At 47.4% G+C, this 18,691-nt stretch overlaps 1 pseudogene; it reads right to left on the bottom strand.

The window, feature by feature from the left end:
- Nucleotides 1-5,090: 5,090 nt before the first annotated feature.
- Nucleotides 5,091-16,249, bottom strand: LOC147984711 (uncharacterized; annotated as a pseudogene).
- Between the last annotated feature and the right edge of the window lie 2,442 nt (nucleotides 16,250-18,691).

Raw genomic sequence — 18,691 nt, 5'->3', positions numbered from 1 at the left:
CATACAATGGGTAAACAAATTACTGTTGAGCAATTGATAGAAAAGCGCAAAGTTATGACGATATCTAATGAAATGATCATGAATATAGGCATCCTGTCCGTGACAAGTAGACCGACTCCTGCCTGCATCTACTACTATTACTCCATACACCGACCGCTATCCAGCATGCATCTAGTGTATTAAGTTAACAAGAACGGAGTAACGCCTTAAGCAAGATGGCATGATCTAGAGGGATAGATCCAATCAATATGGTAAAAAAACCCATCTTTTTATCCTTAATGTCAACAATACAATACGTTCCTCGCTACCCCTACTGTCACTGGGCGAGGACACCGCAAGATTGAACCCATCACAAAGCACCTCTCCCATTGCAAGAAAAACCAATCTAGTAGGCCATACCAAATCGATAGATCAAGAGAAATAGGAAGCTATATTAATCATGCATAAAAGAGTTCAGAGAAGACTCAAATAATATTCATAAATAATCTGATCATAAATCCACATTTCATTGGATCTGAACAAACACACCGCAAAAGATGATTACATCGAATAGATCTCCAAGAACATCGAGGAGAACTTTCTATTGAAGATCAAAGAGAGGGAGAGAGAGAGAGAGAGAGATAAGAAGCCATCTAGCTACTAGCTATGGACCCTTAGGTCCATGGTCAACTACTCACGCATCATCGGAAGGGAGCAAGGTTGATTTAGAGGCCCTCCGTGATCAAATCCCCCTCCGGCGGAGTGTCGGAAAAGGCCCCAAGATGGGATCTCACGGGAATAGAAGCTTGCGGCGGTGAAAAAGTATTTTTGCTGTGCCCTCTGACGTAAGAGGACTATTTGGGAATTTATAGTGCTAGAGTTAGGGTTAGAAGAGCCACGGCGGCCTATAAGCCTAGGGGCACCCCCTAGGGCATGTGGCCTCCTCCAGATGCTTCCTATGTGTCTTTTTGTCCAAGAAAAATCGGCAAAAAGTTTCGTTCCATTTGGACTCTCTTTGCTATTGATTTTCTGTAGAAGACAAAAACAAGGAAAAAACAACAACTGACAGTCGGCACTAGGTTAATAGGTTAGTCCAAAAAATGATATAAAATAGCATATTAATGCATATAAAACATCCAAAATAGATAATATAATAGTATGAAACACTAAAACATTATATATACGTTGGAGATGTATCAATATATAATTAGGATGTGTCTACCAGCAAACAATTAGCTTGGGGTTGGTGATGACACGAGGTATATTTTCTGGGATTTTGGGTCCCGACGAACCGGCCCTCACATTTTTTTATTCCTCCTTTTATTTTTCATTTGTGTGGAAGGACCTTACTTGGTTGTTTGCATCTTAGTTATGCACAGACCAGGTGTAATGCTTAAATCTTTTATGTAATAAAGCGTCCCTTTTCGAGGAAAATAATAATTGGATAACTCACATCCAACTTTAAGATTTTTTGGTTGGGCATATGAATCATGAAACCAATAATCCTATATGCACACTTTTTTTCAATTTACGTGCCACGGTTTTAAGTTCATTTGGTTGTAAACTATGTGAATTTTAGTGATTTGGATGTGAACTATATTACTTATTTGGACGCGTGCGATTTAGTTGTTTATTCCAATCAAGATATGAAATGACCAAATTGATAATTTGATAAAAAAAGCTAGAGCGGACCAAATGGGTGGACCTTTGTTTACTGTTTTGTCCCATTATCAAAACTTTAGAAGAATTTGACCCTAGTTTGATTTTTTCGGATCTAACCTTTTTCGAGAACTCGGCAACCATGACATCTTGTTTAGATGACAGACACCATAATCTGTGGTGTCTAGCCATGGCACGCGGTCTCCGGCATGGATGCGCATGGAAAGAATAGCACTGACGACAGCTGAGTGATTGATTTGATGATGATTGAATGAAGCGAGGGAGGTCAAGAACGGGGCATCCAATCCTCCGTGGGGGGCTAGTGCGCACTACATCAAAATTCGATTGCATTGGTTGGACTCGCCATTCACGCACATTAAACCTCTGATGCCGACCCACAAATCTCTCACAACCGTCTGGACCTCGCGGACTGGACTGCGGAAGTCATCCAACATCGACCCATATCCGTCCGCGGAATAATCCGGACGTGATTTCTCCCACAAACAGGAGACAAAAGTGGGGAAGGTTTGTGGGAGTCCAGAATGATCCAAAACTCGCTTGTGACCATCCTGGCCCACCAAAAACCTCTTCTCCCTCCCACTCATTTTCGATCAGTGCCGCTCCAGAGCGTCAGTGGCCGCATCCATGCTCGGCCAGAGCGGACGCAACCGTTCACTAGCGCTGGCATTGAAGCGATGTTGTCGGGCCCGTAGGACTGGAGGTACCCAGGCTCATCTGCCTATGACCCAATGCACGGTGCCACCAGAAGGCCCAAGGCTGGCCCAGTGCTAGGGCATCACGAGCAAGACCCTCGCGAGGCGTGCGTCAAAGCATCCCCAGGTGCCATTGACCCCGCCACCCACGAGCAGCAGGACTCCTCCATGCACTCTTCCGTGCAGCCCGACGGTCGCACCGCCATGACCTCCTCCTCCCTTGGCCGCCGTGGGCCAACAAAAACGCATGCTACACTGCTCATGGTGCGTGAGCTTCTCCACTACTGCCCGGTCGACACCGACTACGACGCCTGGCTTGGCCGCATCACCAAGCTTGTCAACACCGTCGGGGAAACCCCGATGCCCTCCCACTCACACCGTCATCCACTATCTCACGCTGGTGACATAGCGCATGGCGCGCCTCCGCCTCCTCCCCTATGCAGCAACAACATCGAACCCTGGCGCAATGCCCGTCAGCGCGACCCGTGCGCGGAGCGCCTGCTCCAACCCGATATGAGGCTAGCTGCCAGATCATTCACCATGCGCCGCCCGACGCGAGTGTGCTCCTCAAGCAGTAGTGCCAGTGCCAGGACCAGATCATACAAGAGGTCGCGGCGGCAGGGCGCCAAAACCACGCCGCCCGTCTACGAGGTGCACCCACGAGCACCGTCGGCTGCCGAGCCTTCACTCGCAAGCTGCGTGCTGGGTGGTTTGGCCCATCAAGTTTAAGCCTGAGCTGCCCCCACGCTATGACGGCATCCCCAACCCCACGGAGTTCCTCTAGCTCTACGCGCTGAGCATGGCGAACTGGTTATGGCGAACGGCAATGACAAGGTTATGGCAAACTGGTTTCCCATGGCCTTTAAGGACGGCGTGCGCTCCTGGCTCATGAACCTGCCCGAGAAGTCAATCTCTTCATGGAGCGATCTCTGTGATCTGTTCATCGCCAACTTCAAGGGCACCCACGATCGTGCCCTCACTGTCGACGACCTACGGTGCGTGAAGAAGCGCCCTGGCGAGACTCTCCACAAGTAATTTTAGTGCTTCAGCCAGGTGCGCAATAGGATCCCATGCGCCTTGGACGAAGCCATCATCCTAGCATTTTCCAACGGCGTCACGGACGTCAGGATGTGCGAGAAGCTCACCATCAACGACGATCTGAGCACAATGATGGAACTGGTCAACATGGCCGATAAGTGTGCCAAGGCTGAAGAGGGCCGCCTTTTCATCCACAACGACCCCGACGACAAGAAGACTAAGGCCAAGGAGGTGAAGCGGAAGGCCCCTGCCATGTTGACAGTGGAGCCTGAGCAAAAGCGCGACCGCGACTGCGATGAGTCCGTCAAGGATGGTCGCCTATTCTACGTCTACCACAACATGCGCACGCACAACACCGACGACTGCCGGGAGCTCAAGGCGCTCCACGACGAGCGCTTGGGCTGTCGCCCTGACCATAACAACTGCGACACTCCCCGCGGGGGTGGCCGGTGGGTAAATCGCAATGACAACCCCCGCCAGGGCCGGCGTGACCAGCCTCATGAGGGTGGCTGGCGTGACCAGCCTCGCGAGGTGCGCACTCAGCCCTTTCGTCGCTCCCGCCACCGCCCAAAAGGAATGACGAGAACTAGCAAGACGAGGGGTTGGGGGCTACCAAGGGCCTCGCGTGATAGCCTACATCCTCGGCGGAGCTGAGGCCCCCGCGTCCAACTGCCTCTTCAAGCAGTTCTCTCATGAGATGAATGATGCCCTCCCAAGGCTTGAGGCCTTGTGGCCCCTCAAGTGGTCTCAATACACCATCACCTTCGACTCCAAGGACCACCTCAGGTGCTCCGCCACCGCCGGCGCGCTCCCCATGCTATGCGCTCCCACCATCAGCAACATCGCTGTCACCAAGACCCTCATCGACGGGGGTGTCGGCCTCAACGTGATCTCCATCGCGACCTTTGAGATGCTCTAGGTGTCGTATGACCAGCTGATGCCGACCAGGCCCTTCTCCGGGGTGGCGGGCGGGTCCACCGTTCTCCTGGGACAAGTGCGCCTCCATGTCATCTTTGGCACTTGCAACAATTACCACACTGATCTCATTGACTTCAACATGGACCACATCGGCCTCCCATACAAAGCCATCCTGGGATACCTCACACTCGCCAAGTTCATGGTGGCAACCCACGATGGCTACAACGTCCTCAAGATGCCTAGCTGCAGCGACGTCATCATTGTCGCCTGTGACGAGAAGGATGCGGTCTATTCCCTCGAGCATGCTTACAGGACCGCCGTAGCCCAGAACTCTGATGGCGAGGAAACCCCTGCGCTTCCTAAGGCCACTCCTGCAAAGAATAAGCAGCTCTGAGAATAAATGTAGTGACGATGAAGAGCAGGATGCAGGAATTAAAATCAGGGAGTTTGTGAAAATGAAGTACACGTCCGCGGACATGTAACAGTAGTAGTTGATCGACAACACAAATAAATTTATCATGCTACCTCTATTTTGTTGGTCGATTGCATAAATAAATTTGTTGTGGTACTTCTATTGTCGCGAGTGACTGTAAAAAAAGCACGAAGCCAAGATTATTGAAACATTGCCATCATGTATACTCTAGTAATCTGGTTACATTATTCAAGCCAACCGAAGAAACCCATCCACAAAGGATTATTGATGACATTGTCATATACTCTGCTAATTCGACTACATTATTGAAGACCATTCAATGACAAACACTAAGAGTTCAATGGTGCTCACTAAACATCAGGTAAGGATTCAATGACATCGTTAACAATGTTTGTGGCACATTGTAGTGCCACTGGGAGATCGCCGAGCCTCTCTCTCATAGCCTTCTGCATGTGCGGAACTTTGTAGCGGTTTCCTCCAAGGTGCTTCAACACTTCTATCATGCAGGCTTGAAGAGTGAGGAAAATTTTGTTGCTTCTCTCAACTGGATACTCCTCGAATGCCTACTGCTCCTTCAACACAATGTCCTCAATATAACCTGCACAGATTGATAAATTCAGTGGAACTCAAAATTAACCGCATTCAAAAATTTCTAAATGCTACAAATACCCGGAGACAACTTCTGAAAAAGTGTCTAGAGCGCTGCAAAAAAACTAAATCCAGAATATTTAGGTCAGGGGAGTTGGGAGGCTGGCATGTGAGACGAATGTCCCACCCTTCAGCTTGAGCCACATCGACAAATTCTGGATCATCTAAAGGGATAGGTGTAGCGCCCAAGATGAGATTCTATCCCAATCATGTGATGAATTCATGATTGGGGCACAACCGCATTTCGAGCGCATAGCAAGGTGGATATCATTACAACATACCATGTACTGAATAGATGAGAATACAAGATAAAGGCTTACACTCGCCACAAGTTAAAACATTCGTACAACAATACATCAATACATAGCAACCATCATACAGAAGAGCAAGATCCGACTATGGATGAAATCAAACGAAAAAGAAGAACGACATCCACCCTGCTAGCCCAGGCTCCCTGGCCTGGAACCTATCCCTTGATCAAAGAAGAAGAAGAAGAAGCAGATGAACTCCAAACAATCAAGCATCCCACTCGCGTCAGATCATCACATAACCTATACCCGCACCTGTTGTTGTAGTAATCTGTGAGCCACGAGGACTCAGCAATCCCATTACCATGGGTATCAAGACTAGCAAAGCTTAATGGGTATGGAATGGATAAGTGGTGAGGTTGCAGCAAGCGGCTAAGCATTGTATGGTCGCTAACTTACAATTACAAGAGTAAGATGAGAATCTACGCAAACGGTCGCAAACTAGTAATGATCAAGAAGTGATCCTGAACTACTTACATTCAAACATCACCCAACCGTGTTCTCTTCTCGAATGCGCCCGAAAAGAGACAAACACGGTTACCCACGTGGTTGGTGTATTTTAGTTGAGTTTAGATGAAGTCCACTACAACCAGATATTAACAAAAGTTTGAACCCTGCAGGGGTGTCCCAACTTAGCCCATGACAAGCTCACGATCCGCGAAGACAATCCTCCATGTCGGGCCCTCCGATGAGACTCGGAATCCCCATGCACAAGACATTTCGACAATGGTAAAACAAAACCAGCAAGACCACCCGGTGCGTCGATACCCCGATAGGAGCCGCGCGTATCTCGTTCTTAGGACAACACCGTCTATGCAAAGTGAACGATAGCCAAATACCTTTAGTTACCTCGAGGCAGCACCGCCGACTGCTAGGTAGGTGGACCAACACTCATGAGGAGCACTTGCCCGGGGGGTTGATCAAGTCCACAGGGTCCAGAAAGTCCCTATGCAAGTTTTAGTTGTTATTAGGCAAATGGTAAAACCAATGTTGGGCCTTGCTGGAAGAGTTTTATTCAAAGCGAACTATCAAGAGGGGCCTATAAACCCTCACCGCTTTAGGGACGCAAAATCAAGGAACATAACACCGATATGACGGAAACTAGGGTGGCAAGAGTGGAACAAAACACCAGGCAAAAGGCCGAGCCTTCCACCCTTTACCAAGTATATAGATGCATTAATTAAATAAGTGATATTGTGATATCCCATAATATCCATACCCCAACATGGAACAACCTGCAACTGCACCTGCAACTAGCAACGCTATAAGGGGGCTGAGCAAAGCGGTAACATAGCCAAACAACAGTTTGCTGGGATGGTGGAAAGGTTACAGGCTAACATGGAAAATTTGGAGGCTTGATAAACAAGTGGTAGGTAGCGTGACATAGCGATAGCATCAAGACAACTAGCATAGCAATGATAGTAGTGAGATCCCGAGTAACGGTCATCTTGCCTGAAATCCCGCTAGGAAGAAGACCAGGTCCATGAAGAAGACAAACCAATGTAGTCAAAGGGATCCTCACAATCGCAACGTAACCGAAACTATTAAGGAAGTGCAACTAGAAAGAAGCAAACGACATAGTAAACAAATAACCATAAACATGGCATGATGCACAATCAAGTATGATGCACGTCCGGTTTAATGAGGCATGACATGGCAAAGTGCAACAAAAAACACTACAAATTAAGTGGAGCTCAATATGCAATGAGTTGCATACTGACGAAACACCATATTCAATTATTTAGTTCGCTCTCGTTTATGTAGCCAACAATATTAAATGTTCTTAGACATGGCAAGAGGTGAAGCATAAGTAAACTAACTATTTAAGCAAGTTTAAATGAGTCCGGAAATAAGAAACAACAATTACATAAAATCCCCATATGCATGTTTTGAATTTGCTACTGTTCTGCCCTAAACTATATTTTAGAGTTGTTAAACATGCAAAGTAATGCCACCATGTTAAACTATGCATTTTTCTACCTGTCATGGAATTGTCACGGCAGATGTCCTAGTGTGAGGACTTAGTCGTGGAGCCATCGCGATGACTTTAGCTTAAAGGGGTTAATCAGGACAAAGGATACAGGGAGTTTATACTGGTTCGGCCCCTTACGATGAAGGTAAAAGCCTAGTCTAGTTTGTAGTTGGTATTGCTAGGGTTTCAATGAGCAGGGAGTGAATACGCTTGACCCGTCTCTCAATCTCTTATTTCTTGTCCTAAGCCGCCACTAGGTCGTCCCCTATATACACGGGTTGACGCCCTGCGGCCCTCAGAGTCCCGGCCAGCTTATACAACGTATCCGGCTCGGTGACCTCTCACATATGCCTTACAATAGAAGTTTACATACATGGCGGTTTATACCCATGGGCCTTAAGCGGCCCTTAGGTCTGGGCCCTCTACTAAGCCTATCTATGAGTCGCCATGACCTTGGGCTTCATTGTGATGAATCTTCATAAGGTTGACCCGGTCCCTCCTGGGCGGGTCATACCTAATAATTATATCCCCAACATTAGGTCCCAGGTTGATTTGGACTTGTTCATGTCAACCTTCAAGACTTAGAAAAATCCTTCCATACCCGCTGCAAAAACCTCGTAACCCACCATGATGTCATCTCCAAAAATTTCGGAAACCCGCCACGACGTCATCTTTAATGGATCTTTGTCTTAATGTCTTCTCGAAAATCGAGGTGTCCAATTAGCTGGATAACTATCATTTGGCCTCCTCGTCTTTTGAACCCGAAAGCCATCTTCCATTCTTCTCCTTCTTCTTTCTTCCACCTCGCCCCGCGACGTCCCACACGAGCCTCGCTGTCGTTGACCTTCGTCTCGACCTTAACTCCGGCCGCTGCATCGGCCTGAGCAGACCAGAGAACTGCGGCGCTACTCCGCTGTTCTACCAGCTCGAGTAAGCCTTTCTTTGTTCATCACAAATCCGTCGTTAGGGTTTCGTCAGCGTTCTTCGGTGTTCATCCTCGTTCATCATTGTCCTTCCTTTGCTTTGTTTCGATCCACATATTAGATCCAAAAAATATGGAAAGCTTGCGCGATGGTAGTATTAGCACTTGTTTAATACTAGATCACATCCCCATCGTGATAGATCTCCTCTAGGGCTTCTCTTTTTTTCCACTGTCACCTTTCGCAGATGAATTTATCCTTTTTTCTAAACAGCGGTAGATCCAAATTTGTAACCTCCATCTGCAGAACTTGTTTGTCTCAGTACTTAGCCAATGTTGCTTCCGGTAACTCTTTGAATATCTTAGTCATGGCGGCTTACCCTGCTGGCTCATCTTTGCTTTATATATCATTAGCCCTTGCTTAAGCCGCCATTATGCACTATAAGTTTTTAACTTGCAATCCCATCAAATGATTTGAAACGGTCAATTATTTTCTTTTCAGACTATTCTTTCACCATGCCGCCGAAGACAATGACAACTTGCAACTGGGTTCCTTCCACAGTCACCGAGAGTACCTTGAAGGACTTTGTCACCGTGGGATTCTTACCTGAGAAGAGTGTCATGCATTACCGTGTTCTTGACCCGACTGAAGAGAGACCTCAGCCAAAAGATGGTGAAGTCTTTACTGATCATATGAACCGGGGCTTCTCACTGCCCGGCTCAAAATTCTTTAGAGATGTTTTGCATTTTTTCAAGCTTCATCCGCAAGACATCGGACCCAATTCCATATCAAACATCTGTAACTTCCAAGTTTTTTGTGAAGTTTATCTTCAAGAAGAACCTACTGTTGAGCTCTTCAGAGAATATTTCTACCGAAACCACCAGAGTGAATATACCAACGGTCCCAGCTTGGAACTTGGCGGGATTTCGATTCAACACAGACAAGATGTTGTCTTCCCTTTAGTAGTCTTGCCAAGCCATCCCAAGGACTGGAATCAAACATGGTTCTATTGCAAAGACACTTCACCGTATGATGAGAATCCAATGCCGGGTTACCGCGCTGATCGTCCTGATGCCAAATACCAACTCCTTGATAAACTTACTGCTGCCAAACGTAAGAAACTTGTCCCCAAGATCAGAAAAGTCCAAGCTTTGTTAGGAAATGGCTTGACCGGAGTTGACTTGATCCGCTGTTGGGTCGCATGGCGAATCATACCTTTAAGCCGCCGATCCGGCTTGATGTGTTCATACACCGGAGGAACTGATGACCCTTTACGTTATAGTTCTGTGTGTTTGACTGAAGAGGCCATTGTTGAAATGGCAACCACTCTTGTCAATAGCAAGTATGAAGACTGTAGCATAGTAGGGTTGAATCCTCTCTGTAAGCTTAATCCGGCGCCATAGGTAAATCTTCTTAACTTCTTTTTCCTCAGCAGTTAAATATTTGCGTGAATTTCAACAAGTTATTTTCCACAGGCCAAATCTAACTTTTGGAAAGCAAAATATGACCATGAGGCTGCCAAAAACGCTAGAGCTGCAGCAATAGCCGCCAAGAAGAGCGTTAGAAAATCTAAGAAGAAGCCAACCGCCTCTGAGTTACTCAAGCTGGATGACACCTCTGAGTCGGAGGTAGCCCTTGACTCTCTTGGTCTGTTTTTTAACCACCTTATTGACACTGACTATTGCCAGGATGACACGGGGGCGAGCCAAGCAGTTGAAGAACAGGTAAATATTATTACCTCTGACTCAGGACCTTTACCAAGGCAGAAACTTTGGCGGGTAACCTGGAAAGTAAGGTTTTCACACCCCTTGGCTTATTTAAATCCTCATTTTCTTTTGAAAAGACAACAACATGAGAGCCGCCAGCAGACCCGGTCTGGTGGAGATGACGATTTACCCTCCGGCTTACCAAAAACTCCTAGGAAACGCCAGAATGAGGTTCCTTTTTAACCTTCAATCCTTGTATTTGTTTCAATGAATTACCTTCATCACTCATTTTTTATTCCATCTTCACAGGAGACTTCCCGTTCTTCTTCTAGCGATTCATCACAAACTCAATTGTCGGCCTTCAAGACCACCCCCGGGTGAAGATAACTACCCTTCTTATATACCTTTATATATGTATCATCGTACTGACTTATCTAAATCCTTTTTTAGTGGTCAAGCAAAGCCCAAGAAAGCAAAGGTGACAAAGTCGGCTGAGAATCCGAAAACTACTGAACCGGAGCAGCCAACCCTCATACCGGAATATCCTGAAGACCTGGAGCAGTCAACTTTAGTGCCCGAACACGCTGAACAGCCAGAGGACCCTGCCTTCAATGTTCATCCGGATTTACCTGAACCGTCAGTGGATGAAACTGCTATTGATCCATCAAGTATTGAGCATTCAAGCTCAGCTAACCCGCCGAAGAGGCACGGTGATGACGTTTTAATCACTAGCACCAGATTTGTCGAACCAGGGAACCCAACTGTCCTGGCAAGACACTCTACCAAACAAGAAGTTATGGAAAGGCAGAAGGTGAGGTTTGACGTCTCCCACTATGCTCACCTGAGTATTAGTGATGTGATATCTGGTTATCTCAATCAAGTGCACTCCAGCCGTGACTCAGAAATTGAGATGGTCAAACAGATGCATCAAAAATATGAGGTACGTTATCCGGCTTATATAAGTCATATACCCTGCTAGCCTCCAAGTCTTCTGATTATGATAAGATGGAATGATCTGTAAACTTAGAATGCCTTAGAAACCTCTGTCTTAGACTCCCTACAAGTCCGGTTTGCCACTAAACCGGATGCTTATAGTATTTCAATTTACATGTGCAGCCCCCAAGGGCCGGTTTAATTAGCATGAATGAGCCGGTCCTTTTAATTATTGCATAGAACTTAACCGTATAGCCATCATGAGCCTCCTGAGAATGTTGAAAGCTTATCCGGCTCATTTGTAGAAAAAAGTCAAGCAATATGCATTAGCCCCCAAGTGCCGAGTGTTATTGCCTGCAAAACACATGGCACTTTTTTAGAAAGAGCTGTTTCCTTTGAAAAATTTGCGCTGACAGACATTAGCCCCCAAGTGCCAAGTGTTATTGCTTGCAAAGCACTTGGGATTTGTCTCTTATAATCTGCCATGAAATTGAATAACATTATGCTGTATGCAGGCTCAGACCGCAGAACTGGAATCCCAATTGTCTGAGGCCAAGACCCGGCTGGCGACTCAAGAGACGGAAACAAAGAGAGCTGAATCAAAATTCCAATTGAGTGTGTCTGAAGCAGAAAAACTAAAGACCAACTTTACTGTAGAAAAAGAGGCTTGGGCCAATGAGAAGACTGCCTTGACACAGCGCGCTAAAAAGGCTGAGGTGGCTCTGGAAGAGGTTACCGTTGAACTCACCATTTTAAAAAACCGTGTGTCTCAGATGGTTTCCGCAATCTTCGGTAAATTACCTTGTTACGTACTCAAATTGAGTATCTTCCATTATAAGCTGCTACTTAACTCATTGTGTAATCTTTACAGGTCCCAGGAGCGGTAATCTGAGCCGAGAAACCAGCTCCTCCGCTGTTGATGAGTGTTGTACAGGCTGTGTGCCGGTCATGAAAATTGCAACCCGATTCGGTGGCTCACGAGGGTCCGGAATACTGTTGCCATCGGAACAGCCCACAAGCCGGCCATCTGGTAGTTGATACAAAGACTCTGTCTCACCGGTAGATGACTCGCCATTAGAATAAACGACGGTCTCATCACCAGATGCTAGCCTGTCTTGAGATTCCACTCCATTGATGAATCCCACGAAGGTACGATTCATGGCAGGCCGAACCCGGGCTGGTCTCGCATGCTGAGCCGTCTCGACGATGTCGGTGCAGACGTCCTGGCTCAAGGCCCGGTTCGCCGATCTTGCCGATGAAGACGTGGATTCCACCAAAGGGGACCTGGTACCCGTACTCAATTGAGACGGCCTCGGGGCCCCAGACTGTGTCGTTGATGAAGAGCTTGCCGCGGCGACTCTTGGTCATACGGCCCACGGAGTATCCCTTAATCCCTTCAAAGCTGCCCTTTAAGAACTCGAAACCATCGTGCGATAGCCCCACGGTGGGCGCCAACTATCGTAGAATTGTCACGGCAGATGTCCTAGTGTGAGGACTTAGTCGTGGAGCCATCGCGATGAGGTTAGCTTAAAGGGGTTAATCTGGACAAAAGATACGGGGAGTTTATACTGGTTCAGCCCCTTACGATGAAGGTAAAAGCCTAATCCAGTTTGTAGTTGGTATTGCTAGGGTTTCGATGAGCAGGGAGCGAATACGCTTGACCCGGCTCTCGATCTCTTATTTCTTGTCCTAAGACGCCGCTAGGTCATCCCCTTATATACACGGGTTGACGCCTTGCGGCCCTCAGAGTCCCGGCCGGCTTATACAACGTATCCGGCTCAGTGACCTCTGACATATGCCTTACAATACAATTGTATATACATGGCAGTTTATACCCATGGGCCTTAAGCCGCCCTTAGGTCTGGGCCCTCTACTAAGCCTATCTATGAATCGCCATGTGACCTTGGGTTTCATTGTGATGAATCTTCATAAGGTTGACCCAGCCCCTCCTTGGAGGGTCATACCTAATAATTATATCCCCAACACTACCCCATTTACATATAAAGATTATTAAATTCGGAGCTACGGTTATTTAGTTATGAAAGAAACCATTTTAGCATGTCAATTATGCAAACTAATGCAAATAGCAATTTAAACATTTATAACATGGCTGAAAGTTGCATATTATGAAACTGGATGAAATTCTAAGCATTTTACATATTTAAATTATTGACAAATGATGCACGGTTATGGAGTTATTAGATGCATGAAGTTTAGGTGGTTTTCTGTAAAACAGAAATTCCTTGGAAATTGATTAAATGCGTCCAGAGGGAAAACACTATACGGGCCGAAACTGGGCGTACAGAGCACTTGGTTGGCCCGACAGCAGGGAAAAAAGGAGGGCGCTCAGGGGCGGCCTCACCATGGGCCTCGGCCCGGTTCGACGGGGGAGGCTGGCACGCTGGGCCTTGGTGCGGGATGCGGCCCACGCGCGTGGCGGGCGTGCGCTCGATGCAACGCTGCTTCATATCACTACAGAAGAATGGTTGCGGCACCATGGCGACAGGAAGCAGGGGGTCAATGCGGCGGGGCTCTTTCCAACCTGATCACGCCGGATCTTGCGAGAATGGAGCAAGGGTGAACGGGTCCACGCACGAGGAGTCGAGGCAGGGGCTAAAGGCGGCGAACTTGAAGGAGGCTGCTGTTAACTGAAGAAAAGACAGAGTTTAGAGGGAAATAGGAGAAGGAAGGAGAGAGAGAGACACAGTGAGATGGCAAGGGCGTGATGGGGCGACCTGGGGTTGCCGGCGACCACGAGGCCGGTCGTCGGAGGCGTGAAGGCGAGGCCATGGTTACAAGAGCGGCAAGGTAAGCCTCTGCTTGAGGCGTCCATGGCTGCATATATGAGGGGCATCCTGTAGAAAAGCAGAGAGAGCAAGTTGAGACCACGAGGAATATAGGAGAAGGAAAAGGGGTTGCGCACTGCTCATCTGTGACGGGGACGGTGGCCTCCGGTGACTCGCCGATCGATGGGAGGTCAGGCGCGAGGATGGATCAAGGAGCTCGGGCTCCTGGACGAGGGGAGGCTCGGGCCTCGGGAGTAGAGGAGGTGGTGCTTGGCGCTCGAACGAGGGGCTCCTCGCTCGGGGACGTCGGGCATGGAAGGAGAGGAGCAGGTGGATCGGGATGGATGCATGGTGGTTGGTCGGGTGGCCAAAACGACGAGCGGCGTGCGAGAAGCTACGGGTGGCCATGGCATTCCTTCTGCTACCGCACCATGAGAGGTAAAGAGAGGTTAGGAAGGAAAGAGCACGGGGAAGGAAAAGAAAGAGGACAGGGGCCGCGATGGTCCTGCTGGTGGCTGTTGCTGCTCCGGCCGGCAATCTCCGACGGGAAAACACCAGGGAGGACGAGGTCCTCGGGCGGTTGGGTTGGATGAGATCGAGGAGAGGAGTGGCGGTTGTAGCCGATGGTTTGGATCGGGAGATATCAGCTAGGGAGTCATTGGTTTGGTGAGGATGGATCCCGAGGGAGTTGGTCGGGTGGGGCGGAGGGAATGGAAGGCCGGGACATCTCCCTAGATTTTAGGGTTATGTTAGATTAGGTATGGGGTGGGACTATAAATAAGGAAAATAGGGAAATTTAGATCACCCAATTCAGATCGGACGGTCGAGAAAGAATATACTAGGGGAGTCCAACAAAGAATTGAAGATATTTTAGAGATGTTTGGGGATGATCCGGATCCATCGATAATGACAGCTCGGTTCGGGTTCGGGGGCAAGTTTCTGACACACACTCAAGGGGTTTAGACAGTCGCGGTCAAGTGTGTTGTTGGACTGAGAATGGACAACGTAGGCAAGCGGTCTAACAACGGGTCAACGGAGATAAAGAGAGAAGTGGCAACTATGAACGACTATGAGTTTTATGAAAACATGCGGATGCAATGCTCATGATGACGTGATGAATGCAACAAACAAATAAAACACACGGCATCAACGAAAAACATGGAAGGCGTCTGGAGCGTCGGTCTTGGGTCGTCACAATATGTGTCTTTGCATTATCCTGTTGTACATATATTAGCATGCCACGCTCAGCCGCATGCCATCTCGCCCTTATCGCGGGAATAAGAAAGTTAATCATGTACTCTCGGACTACATTTTGAGTAACCGTAGGGAGTACTTTGGTGACCTATGCAATGCAGACAATTAATCACCATGTTATAAAAAATACATTAGTCATATCATGCAAATACATCACTCATTACCATGGCTCCAGCATCTTCATTCTTGCTTTTTCTCTTTGCCGCTTCTTGGTATGTGAAGGGCCAAATCCCATGTTTTCCATCAAAAATCATCGTGTTGTTCGCATCAAAGTGTGGCCAAGTGACTGCGGCCAAAAACATCACCTACACAAGAATATCTACTATCATGCCAATCTTAACAATACAGATATTGAAACTAAAGATAAAAACATTTCTGACCTTCTCAATGAAATTTTTGCTTTGCGTGCTACGGTATGGATCTTCTTCATCATTCTCCAAATAGTAATTCTGGCTACTGCTGGAATGGTAGAACCATTTCTCGTCAATGTGAATGACATTGCACATCTCTTTGAATTTGGGATCCTGAGGAACAGTATGCTCATCAAACATTGACAAGCAAAACCTTACCCGTCCTACCTTGTTTTCATCCATCAATGTCGATTTGATGGCATTTGTGTGACGCCTCAACATGCCCTCCTTCAAAAGACGCCATAGCATCATCTTCGCCATGTGCAACTCATTTGCCAAATCTTTAGGAGTTGTTCTTTTCCTCAAATCCACTTGTTTGATAGCCTCCGGATCAAATTCTATCCTCATGCGGCCACAGTTTTTGTCGGTTTGTTTTCCGGTGCGTGTATTCCACCGGCTTCCTTGCATTTCTTCCACTATTTTGCACTGTCCGCTGAGGTATGCCCGTTAGTTCAGACACTTCTTTGGACACTCCTGGACTCAATACCCCAGCTTTGGTCCTCTCTAGAACCATAGCATATACAGTATGCTTCTCAAGGAGTTGATACCACCTTCTTTTCCTACGAAATGCACCATTGACATCTGCAGATTAAATTGATGATTAAACAATGTGATTGTGCACCTACAGATTAAATTGATAGTTAAAGAATGTTGGTTACAGTTTACTGAAGGCTCCTCCATTCCCATCGCCTTCCACATTAGTATCTGCCTCTTGTTCTTGTTCTACATGCTCCTCAGAATCACCAAGTCCACCATTCTCTTGTGCTTCTGCATTTAGAATTATGCTTACAAATTTGGCATATGCAACATTGAGAATATGAATATGTGCAGAAGTAGCACCAGAAACACTGAGAATATAAAGGTGGTCTACATGTACACGTGATCTGCATGTACACATGATCTACATGTACAGCTGATATGCATCTACACATGTTCTTCTTGTACTAATCCAATGTCCAGATTATGGACTACCTTGAGTTGGACTAAGATTACTACTCTCCTAGTCGTACACATGACTAACTACACATCATCCCACTACCAATGAGTACAAGCTAAGATTACTACTCTCCCAGTCCTCCACATGATGAACTACACATGATCTAATCAGTTATGGTCATAATCTACACCATCATACTGCTGCATCTAATCAGGAGCTATTAGGAGTATAACTGTTGCATCTAATTTGTTATGGACATGAATGACACCTAGTGCTGCATCTAATCAGAACTACTACACCATGAACTAAAAAAAACGGCCACACCAATTTCAGATGAACGACACCTAGTGCTGCATCTAATCAGAACGTACGTACCTAGAGTTGGACGATGAACATGCCACCTTGTCACGGGATTAGGGCCACGCCCCGACACGCAAGTCCAAGACGGCGTCCACCGTGTGCATGGTCGCCGCTGCCGCATGCATGCCCGTCATCCTCCCTGCCACCTCCCTCACCGTTTTCCCCTGCCATTGCTCGGTTGACGACTGAACGTACACGCTGACCATGTCCAGATCCACCAGCGCCTCCTCGTCCAAGTCTTGATCGACCAACGTTTCCTCGTCCAAGTCCCACGCCCCGACCCCTTACTTCGCCTGCCAGGCCAAGCCTTCCTCCCCAACACTGGTGGGAACTCCCTGCCACGTCTTCATCTATGATGATGCCACAACACAATCAGCTAGGGATTGACAGTACGTATGCGAGAATGAACGAACCAAATTGGACATACCTTGGTTGGGTACGACCCACTCATAGTCGTAGCTCAAATCAGCCGCATCCTCCTCCGCCTTGTTGCCAAGGCCATCCCAGTTGATCCAACCGTAGCGGCGACCAGCCATTGGAGATGGTGACCAGGAGAGAGAGATGGCGATTGAGGGATAGGGAAGGAGATCGGGAGAGAGAATGATGAGATGGCGAGGTGGGAGGGGAGGATTTATAGCCCCGTCTTCTCCAATTTGAAAACAAAAATTTTCACACATTAGCGCCATTGTCATTCCCTCATGTGCTGACCCTTCAGAAATTCTGAATTTGGCCGAGGCTTTTGCCTTTATGCATCGCGGGAGACAGTAAAGAAGCTGCGCGCGGCATGTCTCTTGCGGGAAAATGCGTGTGGATGAGGGAGAGGTAGCGATCAGAGGAGAATAAGTCAGAGAGGATATTGTGGGATTTGTTAGGCTAAGTAAGGAAGTAAACTGCCCGAGATAGAGAGGATCGTTGTAACACCCATGATGCGGCTATATCTCCCATGTGTCGGGGCATGACTTAGAGGCATAGCCACATGGTAGGTTTGTCGCAAGAGGGGTAATCTTCACACAATCCCATGTACTGAATAAGAAAGGGATAAAGAGTTGGCTTACAATCGCCACTTCACACAAATACAAGTTAAACATATATTATCCAGAATACAATTAAGGCCTGACTACGAAACCAAAATAAAACAAGACAACCCCAAATGCTAGATCCCCGATCGTCCCAACTAGGCTCCACTACTGACCAACCGGAAAAGACATAAAAAAACGATCAAGATCTTCATCGAGTTCCCACCTGAGCTGGGTCGCATCACCTGCACTGGTATCAACGGCACCTGCAACTGTTTGGAACTATCTGTGAGTCACGAGGACTCATCAATCTCACACCCGCGAGATCAAGACTATTTAAGCTTATGGGTAGGGTGAGGTAGTGAGGTGGAGCTGCAGCAAGCACTAAGCATATATGGTGGCTAACATACGCAAATAAGAGCGAGAAGAGAAGCAACGCAGCGGTCGTGAACTAGAAGTGATCAAGAAGTGATCCTAAAACTACTTACGTTCAAGCATAACACAAGAACCGTGTTCACTTCCCGGACTCCGCTGAAAAAAGACCACCACGGCTACACAAGTGGTTGATGCATTTTAATTAAGTCAAGTGTCAAGTTCTGTACAAGCGGATGTTAACAGATTCCCATATGCCACATAACCGCGAGCATGGCTCTCAAAAGTTTATACACTGCAGGGGTGTCCCAACTTAGCCCATCACAAGC

This window comes from Triticum urartu, chromosome 2A (assembly GCF_056163025.1).
Source record: "Triticum urartu cultivar PI428250 chromosome 2A, HENAU_Tu73, whole genome shotgun sequence".
In the NCBI taxonomy this organism is placed as follows: domain Eukaryota; kingdom Viridiplantae; phylum Streptophyta; class Magnoliopsida; order Poales; family Poaceae; genus Triticum; species Triticum urartu.
This window is presented reverse-complemented; position numbering and strand designations above follow the sequence as displayed.